General features: G+C 43.7%; 1 long non-coding RNA gene across 3 annotated transcripts in view; it reads right to left on the bottom strand.

The window, feature by feature from the left end:
• The window catches only part of LOC141976064 (uncharacterized), a 127,781-nt gene that overhangs the window by 81,590 nt on the left and 33,337 nt on the right, over positions 1-12,854 (bottom strand). For all 3 annotated transcript variants that reach the window (XR_012636056.1, XR_012636058.1, XR_012636057.1), the window contains exon 4: positions 10,499-10,559. This is a non-coding gene — a long non-coding RNA (uncharacterized LOC141976064). The remainder of the gene's footprint in view (positions 1-10,498; positions 10,560-12,854) is intronic.

Below are 12,854 nucleotides of genomic sequence, written 5' to 3'. Positions count from 1 at the left end.
CCCGGTGCTTCTGAAAGGTGTTGAACACCTTCGACTCCCACTAAAGTCAAGGGGGGTTGAGGGTGCTCAGCCCATTAATGAGCACACGTACAGTTACAGGCAAGTTCCAGAGCCCCACCCAATCTTTAGGCCTAGAGCTGCCACTGCCTGCAATGTGCCTTGCGGGGAGAATATATGTACACACCTACATGCTGGGTAATGCGAAAAGAATGTGAAGTTCATTCTTCCGGCCACCCATTCATTGCAACCACATAAAAAATATAACCCTCTATGAGTGTAATATTATATATATACATATATATATATATGGACATCTGACTGGATTCAAAAATTAGATTTAAATAATGTAGAAAAGTCACATTTAATAAAAAACTATCATGTTCCTATGTTCCTGTTACTGGATCTATAAAAATGACCTAAAATTAGTACAACTGGCTTTGTATATTATTCTGTATAAAATGCCCTAAAATTAGTACAAATGGTAGTATAGATAGATGTACAAGCTTTTATCCATGACCATGAGGGCTAGAAATTTCTATTTTTTAATATGAAAGCTGAGATTCTTGCAAAATAACATGATTCCAGGAGCTGAGGCTTTAAATATTTTAAGACTCATGATAAATTCATGAGAGGTGACAACACTGTGTTTTACAAATGGAAGCACAGAAAGAATGAACAACTTTCAGATGGACCCCCAGGAAGTGTGCAACAGCGCCAAGAATTTATCCCAGGTTTCCTAGCTCCACTATAATGCTTTAATCATAAGATCATTCTTCAGACCTAGGATACAGACAAAAGCTTCTACTCTTATGAAAAGTGCCCTGGAACCTTGTTTTCTAACAGAGATGATCTCAAATCACAGAGTTTGGATCTGGATTCAGATCTCATTGCCCTGAAGTTAAGGAAGGTTTAGGACCTGTGTTTTACCAGGGCTACCATATCTAGTTTTTAAGGTCTCATCTGAAAGTCCCACACACCATAAACTGCATGGCACCCAGTGTATTTGCCTCAGGTGTATGAAGGGCTAAGTCAGTCAGCTGAGATTTGAACCTGGAGGCATAGGTGTTCCAAGTGTGATCTTTAAAACCCCCCCCCAAAAAAAACCATTTCCACCCCCCACTCACAACTACCTATGCATAGGTGCAGACTTGTCTATGAAGACCTTTGCCCTAATACTTTAAGAAAACTCCTATTAAAAAAAGTTTGCAGGATTTCTAAATTTCTTGGAAGGGAAGGCAAGATTGCACATCAGCTTTAAAATGAAGAGGAAAAAGTGCTCTACCGACCTGAAGGTTTCGTTTGGTAGGAATAAACACCATAACCACCCCCTTCTTTTCCACCCTGAAAGTAAAGTTAAAAGGAATTCGTTGATTTTGATAGTGAGAGTGATGGCTGGGGGATAGAGCCGTGTGCCTACATGTTCAATACCAAAGCAGGGAGGATAGAAGCCAAGCAGGTGTGTTTCTAAAACAACAACTACTTTTAGGAAAGGAAAAATATCTCAGGGTCATTTCTACGTCTGCTCTCGAGATTGTAATGGGAAAGAGACTGAAGGTACCAAGGGTGAAACAAATGGGGTCAACAGGGCTCAAGATAAGGAGCTGCTTAAAGAAAGAACTAAATCTCCTTTTCTTCAGTGCTGCAGCAAGAGAAATTGCTTCACTGCTTAGCTTTTGGCTTCATGTCCCTGTAGAACAGAGCACAGCGAGCGTCTCGTCTCATCTCAGCTTTCAAAATCTAGGTCACTTCAATTTGTGTCTGTGCTTCCAATGATACTTTTGCAACTAGTCTCATTACAGAGATGCCTCAGCCAGAGATGCCGGAGACACCAGAGATGCTGGCTTAGGACTCCAGACTCCTGCAATGATCCCAACTAGCCCCTCTGTTCTTTTCAACGTATAGACTCACTGCCGACCAACAGCTAAAGCCACTGAGGACGTATATAAGGATGGCATCTATCTCACTGAGGTTAGTAATGAGTTACATGATCATAAAGGTTCCGATGAAGTGAGCTGTAGCTCACGAAAGCTTATGCTCAAATAAATTGGTTAGTCTCTAAGGTGCCGCAAGTCCTCCTTTTCTTTTTATGATCATAAAGGGTTGCTTAGCTAGGACATGGATGCTCTGGCCACTCACCTTCGTCAGTGGAGACTTAGTTAAGTGAGTGTAAGACATGGCTACACCCTTCTGTCTGAACAGTCACCTGGCCACTCAGCATCTTACAGTCTGTGTGGAGGATCATCCGCTCCCTCTCCAGCCCGCTGTCACCTATTTAGGGCATAGTCTAACATACTGGTCCCATTTAGAATACTGAAAGAAGATCACCTCCTGCACTGCATTGATCCAGAATCTAGCAGGGACCTCCTGGGGAGCAGAGGCCAATGTCCTACAAACCTCAGACCTGGTGACAATATTCACTCCAGCGGAATACCGTGCAGCAGTCCAGGGCAGAAGTTGGCATACACATCTCACTGATTCTGAGATGAACATAGCTACCCAGATCATTAGTGGTTGCCTTAATCACCACGATTAACCTCTAATTTACACGTGTTGGCTTATTTAGCTCCCTCAAAACTTTGACGAGACGCCTTAAAACTGCACAGAGGGCTAAGAGGGGAAAAAACCACCTGCTGCGCACAAGACTGACAATGGTGCCAACGGGCACAAATAAGCTTCCCACAGGAAGCTCTGCCTGTCTCCACAAGAAAAGACGTACACCTGCGGTCCCTGCTGACTTGCCACCACTGACTTTGTGACATTCTTTTACAGCAGCCATTCACGCATTCATGTCCAGTGCTGCCAGTCCAGTGCTAATTTTGGATGAACAAGGGCACATCAGGGCCGACAGCTATGTCCTCGCAGAGTAGCAGTAACTTTGCGTTAGAGATACAGGCATGCGGAGGAACTTAAGCCCTCATTTACACCTACCTGTTTGCAATCTGGGTTGCAGGTTCTGGACGAGGTTTAAAAGGCTGTTTACTGGAATGGCCAAGCGGGTGCTGAAATGCAGGAATTTGGCTTAGCCCAAACTTCAGTGTCACTGCAGGGCAGCGCTGCAGACAACCAAACGTGTTGTGGAGGAGTGCACAATTAGAAGATTGGAGGGCAGACTGCAACACCTCGCTACCCTCGACGATGCAGCAGCTAGATGGCTCAACCATCTACATATCAACCTGAGATGCACACGAAAGAGGAACTAGTCTCATGAACCAGTCTTGGTGGAAATGGACTCAGAAATAGCTTTGCCAATGCTCACACTTTGGGTAGGCAGAGCCTATTTAAGGGGGTGATTTTCTGAGCTTCTTGCAATGTGGCCCCTGCAGACTCACAGGAGGAAAGGGATGGCTCTTCTTCTGGTGAACCACTCTAAGGATAAGAGCCTTTGAGCCTGTATTCAGAAGCCAGGAACATTCATTTCTTCTTCTGATGGACAAAGCAGCAGCAGAATACTGCACCAACTCTTACTAACCTACTACCTGCTGCAGCTCCTGCCATGGCTACTGGAGAGGCCCTGCTACTAAACCTGCCTCATTCCACAGAAAACAGAGATGGAACTGACCTAGGAACTGGTTCTGATCTTACACAGATTTTACACTATGGTATCTCCACTGACTTCAAAGTAGTTACTCCTGATCAACACCCTGTAAGTGAGATTAGAACCAGAACCTCACAGCTGACACATTAGGTCATATTGTTCATCTCTCTGCAAGTGGGAGAATGTCCCCTATAAAACCTCAATAAATGCTCACTGTAGAGTGTGTCTTGCACCTTTCTCTGAAGCAGATGGTACAGGACACTGTTGGAAACAAGTTACTGGGTAGGTGGAGCTCACTCATCTGATCTATTATGGCAATTCCTATTACTGCAAACTGGAAGGAAGAGCAGGCATTGGCCTGTAACGGGAAATAAAGAAGCATGTGATGCTCAAATAAGGAACAGTTCAGTCACTGCAGTCTCCCTTATTTTAAACGAAGCAGATGTGAGTTACATTTGCTTTGCATTTGTAATTAGCAGGCAGAACAGATGGCAAAGGCGTCGTTTAAAGTGACACGTCCGATAAAATAACCAATGCTAATGCAGTATTTCACTAGGAGCAAGGGATACTTTTCTCTCTTCTTTGCATTGAAATGCATCAGAAAGAAACAAGACTAGCAAATGTTCACGTCAAGTAAGGGATTCACCACAACGGCAATCCATGGTATTTTGGAGTGTTTATTACTAGATGGGTGGGGGAAAAGAGGACAACGGCAAATTGATTGCTCGAAGGAAAACAAATGGGAGCTGAAACTAGTAATATGGTGCCAACATTATAACAAGGGACTCTCATAAATATATAACCATCTCCTCTTTAGCTTGTGATAAACAGTCTTGTGATGACGCACGAGGTTGGGACTCAGGAGATCTGCATAAAATTCATATATACCTGGGTGTATGAGAGATTTCATTGATCTAAGTTCTTGTAGCCCCTCACCCCATGGTATCTGTGGCCTCACAAATGTTAATGAATATATCCTCATAACACCTCTGTATCAGCCCCACTTCACAAATAAGGAAACTGGGGCACAAAGTGATTAAGTGACTTGACCAAGGCCATACAGGGAGTTGATAGGGGAGCCAGGAATTGAACCTACATTGCCTGAGTCCCAGCCCAGGAATCTATTCATGGAATCTGTTCATGGCATTTTCCCATTCAAAGCAAAAATGCTTTCTCATCAGCACAGCCAAGGAGGGAGGCAACACTACTTGCCAAACAGTCACGCTAAGTCCACCACACTTGCTGGAAGTGGTGATACTTTGTTCCTGAAGAGTTTGTTGATAGTGCAGCACAGCCTTCTGCTTGTGCGCTCTGCAATGCAAGGTGTCTGAAAACCGTGTTGGAGGGTCTGGGTGGGATTGTTAGGGAATTCTTTTTGACAGTACTGGACATGCTTGGTAACGCAAAACCAATTTGGCTCCTCCTACTTAAGATGCTCTCACAACCACAAAAGCCCCAATAGTCTAATCAAGGAACATAGGAGTATCTGCTGGGAAGTGAAAGAGTAATACTGATACGGTTTTGTTATTTTTAGTTCTTGGGAGGTGCTCTGCCATTATGGTGATGGGCAGCAGAGAATGATTTTAACACACAGTACAATCTAATACAATTGCCCTACGAGCCCCAGAAACAAAGAATCTCTGGCATAGATGACGGAGCAGTATCCAGAGATGGGATGACAGGCAAACATCATTCCAAAACTTCCTTCAGTTTATTGGGTGAGTTTAAAGAGTTGGCTAATGACAGCCCTTCCCAACACATCAGTGAGAGAATCAATATTCTAGGGGATGAGGATGAGTCTGACCAAAAGGCTCCTGGGTTTTTTCTGGCCTCATGCAAGCTCAATTATTATGCACTTGCATCGAGCACAGCAGTGACTGTTTATAGGTTCCTACTCTGGCATATCAGTCTTTAGAAGGATATATCCAAAGTATCCCAGTATACCACACCAGACATTTAATACTCCATACAAAATAATCTTAGATACTTGGTGTGCTCATTGGGTCCAGCAATCAAATTACGAAACATATAAACTTTGAGATGAGCCCAGAGCAGAAGTCTGGACTCTAACTCCCCTGTCTTCAGGGAGAAGCAGTTTCAAACATTAGAACTAAATGGTCCAGAGTGTAATATTGAATGTGGATGCATGCAAATTTTGTGTATGCTTCAAAATCTCGACCCTGATCCCAAAGTTATGATAAAGACCTCTCTCTACAGACCATCCCAACGAGACATCCTCAGATATTGGGGAATTTGAAATCCAGACTGGAATGCTGTACCTGAGACCCCCTCTCTTACACAAACATGTTAAATATTACAATCTTGAGCTGCTCACAAATAACCTTATTAGCATATGCTTTGTTGCTCTCTACAACAGTGTTTCTCAATGACCAGTCCGTGGACCAATGCTGGTCCATGGCAACCTCCTCGCCAGTCCCTGAGATCTCCCTGACACAGGTTAGGAAGACAGCAAGCCAATCCCTGGTATCAAAAAGGTTGCGAATCACTGCTTTAGAGAAAGAGTATAGGTTCCCACTTAGACTGATCTCAGTATGACCCCGAACTTTCTCCCCTCTTTGTGAGGTTTTTAAAAACAAGGTAGGCAAACACCTGTCATGGATGTCCTAGGTGTGCTTGGTCCTGCACAGGGGGCTGGACTAGATGACCTCTCAAGGTCCCTTCAAGTTGTACATTTCTATGATTCTATGCCACCCATGTGAAGGAAGAGAACAAATATATTATGCCCAAGCCCCATGCATCTCCCAGTTGATTGTAGTTTATGGAGGGACCAAGTTTATCTCAGCCCCATCCTCTTTCTACCAAGGTACAGATGATTCTGGTTACTCACTAACCCTGTCCATATCTCTCCCCAGGCCTTTCCCCCCAATTTTTAACCCTCTGTTTGCCCCAAGACACCACCAGGGGCATAGTTTAAGCCACCATGACTACACAGGCTCAGATGACTGGTATTGCTATAGATGCCTTAAAAAAAAAAAAAAAAAAAAAGGAGTGCATGGAGTAAGTCCAAAGCGTCATAATAGAGATTTCTATTCCCCTGGCTGCAGCAAATGCAGTACATCAACTCTCGGAGGCAGCCTCCATGGAAAAGGTCCCACAGGAATCCATATCACAACCACCTGGATTTACATGGGAGACCGTTTCATTTTGTCTTGTGGCTCCTAACCCCTAGGAGATTCATTCCATCAGGACTCTGCATGGGTTATAGTGATAGCATTGTATGTCTTTATCTTATATCTTTATGTCTCATAGACTCAGAAACTTTAAAGTCAGAAGGGATCATCATGATTATCTAGTCTGACCTCCTGCCCATTGCAGGCCACAGACCCTCACCCACCCACTCCTGTAACAGACCCCTAACCTCTGGCTGAGTTACTGAAGTCCTCAAATTACAGTTTAAAGATTTCAAGTTACAGAGAATCCACCCTTTACACTAGTTTAAACTGGAAGTGACCCATGCCCCATGCTGCAGAGGAAGGTGAAAAAACCCCAGGGCCTCTGCCAATCTGTTTTTCATGGGCATTTTTGTTGTCTCAGGGAACTTGTTTCAGAGCAAAATACTAAGTGATTTAATTCCTCACGTTTTACACTGGTGAATTCCAATGACTTCAGTGGAGTTATTCTTAATTATTACCATTTACACCAGCTGAGGATCTGGCCCCGACCTTTGTGAAAGTTATGATCAAGATGCTGGTTGTGGCCTTAGCCAAACTTTACTATGCCTCACACTTAAAGCAAAACAGGTCCTCATCTTTAAAAAGTCCCATTGTGTGTTTTTTCTGTTTTAAACAAAACAAAACAATAATATTCGTGTAGAAAAGGGGTAAAAATTCCAGCAAATAAGGCCCTAGATTACAAAGAATTCCACAATACTGTGATATATTATTCGAAACAGATTAAACTCTGAGTGCCACAGAGACAGCATAGTTACGGTATTTCGTGGATGGGAGCACATAATACAAAGCAGCTATGTTTCTGCAAGATATATCTAATTCGCCACCATAAACCCAGCTGGTTCTAACTTTTTGCACACCTTGTTCATATTTCCTCTATATAGTAGAGTTTTAATTTTGCATGCCCTTTTTCCTGCAATAATCTGAGAATTTACAAGCAAAGAATAATATCAGCGAAGAGCATGCACCAGGGAAACATCAGTTTGACAGCGAGTCAGCTTTGTTTCAGTTTCAGTCATAAATTGCTCTTACTCAGTCATGGATCTTCGTGACCCTGCTGTTAGCTGACTCTTACAGTCGGGGACTGAACAACAATAATCAAAGGCCGGGATTCTTCAGCAGGTGCAGTCAGGGGACATGGGACAAAGGTGGCTTTACGCCCTCCCAGTTTTGGGCTGCTTGCAGGGGCCAGTGCGGCCACCGGCATAATTTAGAACAGCCAGCAGCTGCTCTAAATTATGGTGCAGCCTTGCAATTGCCCATGGGTTGCTTTGCAGCTGCCAAGAATCTCCATAGCAGTGTAAATTAAAGGGACTCTCCAGCTGCTGCATACAGACCCCCTTTCCATTTCTGGGCTTGCAAAGGAGCCTTTGTAGGACAACCTCTGGGTAAGTCTACCCTGCAATCAGAGGTGTGACTGCAGCATGTGTAGACACACCCAAGCTACCTTTGATCTAGCTAGCTAAAGTAACAATAGCAGCAAAGCTAGCAGAGGCTGTTCAGCCCCACCCAGGACCAAGGTGCCACGGGTGCAGTCATAGCGTCACCGCTATTGGTATTCAAATTAGCTAGATCAAAGCTAGCTCAGGTATGTCTAGATGTTCTGCAGTCACACCTCTGATTGCAGCATCCCACATCCAATGACTACGCCATGGAAATTGTCACCCAGCACCTAAGGAGATTCTATGGCCCCTGTACACTGTGGCTCTATAAAAAGGTCATGGCATGGAAGTGAGAATCCCTCCCTTAGTGTTTCTAGAAAGAAAGGAAGGAAATTTAACCACAAAAACACTATGTGTGTGTGTCTCCGACCGTCCGTCCGTCCCACCCAGGTACATAAACACTGCCAAAGGCAGAGAAATGACCTAGCGGCTCTTTCTCATGTCTAAATTCTATGCTATACCAACAGGCCATGTGAAGCCCCCACATCTAGTCAGCAGTCTCAGATATATGTGGCCTGATGTTTTAAGAAGTTTTCAGCCCTGACAACTCCCACTAAAGACAATGAGGGCGGCAGGACCTCTAAAAATCAGGCCACTTTCAGTTGGGTGCCTATGAGACTGACCCAGGGAGCCTTCCACCAGTGCCTATTGAAATCAATAGGGGTATTGCCAGACGTCAATAGCACATGTGTTCCACACATGCACACAGAGTACACATTCACCCACATGTTATAGACAGACTGTCTTATATTATTTACATATGTGGTATTCGGTAGGTATATATCTACTTAATATTTATATTGCAGTAACACTCAGAGACATCCGTTAGAAATGGTCTACAGATAATATATAATATCGTAGAGCTGATTCTCAAACACTTTAGATATGGACTTATTGTGACTGAAGGTAAAACCTTGGTGTAGGAAGCTCATACAAGTTCTATGCATTACTTGTGCATAGTTAAGTGGTGCACAAGTGCTTTGGGGGCTTTAGGCACAGGGTGAATTTCAAAAGAAGGTCCATTTTCTGCCCTCACATCTTTGGAACCCCACTGGAATCAATGAATTTTAGCCTGAGAGTGAGCTTTTCAAAATGTGCCAAAATTATGTTAGGAGCCCAATTCCCACTGAAAGTCTATTCATCAAGTAATACAGACCTCACCATCAGGAAATCTGCCCTGCTATTCAACCCACATTTCCTTCTTTCTCCATTTCATTCCAGTATTTCTAGTTGTATCTATGCCCTTACATCATACTCATCACTGCAAGGTCTGAGTGCCTATGTACTGATGCCATCGTAAGTAAGAATTCTTCTTCATTCGGAGTCAATCCTGAAATCCATTCTCAGAAACAAGACAAGGGCCGAGATCCTCAAAGGTATTTAGGTCCCTACCTCCCATGGTTTTCAGCGGAAGTCAGGAGCCTAAATACCTTTGAGGATCCTGGCCCAAACTCTCATTGAAGTGATACTGACTATTACACCCTTCAAACAGCTACAGGTAGTTATTAGATGCCCTAACCTACTCCCACTGCAGTCATCAGAAAGAATCCCATTGACTTCAATGGAAGTTGAACTGGGCCCTTAATTGTATGGGCCTTCAGAGCAGGGACTATCTTTGGCCTATATTTTCACAAGCGACTCGCGAGTGCCCAACCTGAGATACTTTTGAGAGGCCTGATTTTCAGAGGAGGGGTTATTGGCATTTCTGAAAATCAGCCCCTTTTCAGGTCTTAAGTTAGATAAGCCCAAGCACTGAACATTGCACATCAGTTTTCACAGTGAGGTCCTGATCTTGCTTGGGGCTTTTGGGTCCTACTGTAATACACATAAATAAATAATAACAATTAATAATAATAGCAGCTAGATCTCACCATTAGGACATGTTTCCTAATATTTAACATATATTTTCCTTCGTTATGTTTTATCTCATTGCTCCTAGTTATACCCCTCGCTCAAATTTTTCAAGAGGTTACACTTGTAAATACATCAACATGTGCCCATGTAATAATAAATAAAATAATTAATAAGTATTTCGATAAAGGCTTTCCATCCTCAGAGCACAAAGAAAATATTAATTAGTCATCAGGTTGGCATTTAATTCATCTTTTGGAACCTACCAGAAAACATACAGCTAAAATGAAAAATGGGGGGGCCAAAAGGAAGCGAACAATAGTTTTGGAAATGGGTGACAAAATCCAAATGTTCTGCCTCGCTGCTGCTAAATTAGGCCTGGCATTATCCTAGCAAAGATAGAACAAGGGAGGGGTTCCTCTGACCATACAGATATGCTTCTTCACTGCACAGTGTACACGATCAGGCATTCTACTCACCCTAAACACCGGAGTGGAAAAAAGAAATGCTCTCTATTTCTTTATCTCTTCAAATACAGTCCTGGAAAAGAAAGACAGACATTAGTCTATGCAGTGTATGACAGCTCCTAATAACACCACCACTTTGCCTCACTCTAGCTGTGGGTGTCTAATCTTGGAGGTCGCAAACAGGGGTCATGGGGTCACAATCAATCTGCTCTTCTCATGTTTCTAAATGTGGGGAGTAGAATTCTGGCTAGATCCCAGCCATAGGGGAGGGTAACTCTGGGAGATCCTGGTACGGAAAAGGGGGTGGTGAAATGGAAAAGGTTGAGAACTGCTGCTCAAAAGGAGCTGTGTGAATAATGGATTTTTTGGCTCAGTGGCAATTCTGAATTTTTTTAAAGTTGTTTTGGGTTGAAATGAAAACGAAATTTTCCAAAATTTTTGGTGAATCAAAAAAGTTTTAAAAAATCCTTTTGAATTGAACAAAATGTTTTGTTCTGATTTCAAGCCTTTTATAACTTCTTAATTTTTTAAAATAAAATGAAAGGAAAATAAATGAGATCATGAATCAAAAAGTCATTTTGAACCCCCAAAAACTTCGATTCATTTCAAAAATGTCATTTTCATATTTTTGTTTTGTTTTGAATCAAAAGATGAATCGAAACTGACATGAATTTGCAATGCTTTTCAGTGTTTCCGAAGCTTCATTTTTCATTGAAAGTTTCAAAGGAAAAAATTTGCCCAGATCTAAACTCAGACTGCTCCCACAAAAAAGGAATTAATGCAAGAATTTTAAATCGTATGGACTTTTCACCACTTATTTTGTCTGTTTTCTATGGGTGACATTCATCCCCATTCAGAGGGCCAGCACCAGGTCTATGGGCCACTTTAGTTCGACTTAAGCCTCATTTCGAGGACTTAAGCGGAGCGGAGGCATCATGCTGGCCCCTCAGTGCAGGGCTGAACCGCACCCTTTTGTGGATTTCAGTGAGTATGAAAAACAGAAAGCCAGTCACTTTCATATTTGTTACACAATCCCTTACAGGTTACCTTGCATGAGCACAAAGCAACTCATCCATTTGTAACACACTGCAGTGCAGGGGGGAAGAACACCACAGTGGAATATTAAAGCCTAACCCAAAAAACTGTTTTCACTGAAATTTCATTATTTCATTCCCAAAGCTCATATTTCTAGTAGCATTAGGAATGAAAAAGCTTGGGCAGGATTCATTACTGCAATATTCTTTTTTTTTTACTGCTCTAGTTTTTTTATTATTATTATTATTATTATTTATTATTACAACTACGTGGCACTGGGAGCTAGAAACTCCAAGTTATACAGCCTGGTCCAAAGCTCATCAAAGTCAATAGGAGCTTTTCCGGGTTTGCCACAGATTTCCTATCTGACCTTGGGCAAATCATTTAGGGTAGAACTACCGAGGAAAAAAAACACCCATAGCAGTGAGTCTCAGAGCCTGACTAGGGCTCAACTGACTGGGGCTCACAGGGCTCATACTGCAGGGCTACACGTTGTCTTGTAGACATCTGGGCTCTGGCTGGAGGCCTGGCTCCGAGACCCTCCCCCTCGCCGGGTTTCAGAGCCCGCGCTCCAGCCTGAGCTCGAATGTCTACACTGCTATTTTTTGCTCTGCAGCTGAACCTGGCAAGCCCAGGTCAGTTGACCGGGCTCTGAGACTCACTGCCCTTATAAGCTGCCTCAGTGTGTCCTAAGCCTCTCTATGCCTCAGTTCCCCCTCTGTAAAATGGGACATCACCACTTCCCTACCTTTAAGGTGACCATATTTCCCAAAGGAAAAATGGGACACTGTGTGTGGCTGACCCAAGGCCCCCCACCCCTCTGCGGGGCTTGCCCCAGCCGCTCGCCAGAGGCCTGCCCCCTCTGACAGTCACTGGTCACTAGAACCCTCCCAGCCCACCACTTGAGGCTGTCGCTGGAACCCTGCCTGCCCCCCCACGCACTGGAACCCTTCCTCCCTCCCCCGCTCCAGCCCAGCCTCTCCCTGCATTGGCATCTCCGCTCCCTCCCCCTGCACGTTCCCCCATAGCGCACCCCACTTTTTTGACAAAAGTGGACATTTGTCCCGTTTGCTCTTGCCAACTTGATTAGCTGGCAAGAGCAAAGGGGACAAAGACCCTTTTTTGCCAAAGCAAAATGGATGGCTGGGATAGGGCTTAAAAAAGGGACTGGGCAAAACGGACGTATGATCACCCTACCTACCTTCCCCAGGGTGTCGTAAGGATAAATACATCAAAAGGCTTGTCTACGTTACCCTCCGGATCGGCAGGCAGCGATCGATCCAGCGGGGGGGTCAATTTATCACGTCTAGTATAGACGCGATAAATCGATCGC

The sequence above is a fragment of the Natator depressus genome, chromosome 22, assembly GCF_965152275.1.
Source record: "Natator depressus isolate rNatDep1 chromosome 22, rNatDep2.hap1, whole genome shotgun sequence".
NCBI classification, from domain to species: domain Eukaryota; kingdom Metazoa; phylum Chordata; order Testudines; family Cheloniidae; genus Natator; species Natator depressus.
This window is presented reverse-complemented; position numbering and strand designations above follow the sequence as displayed.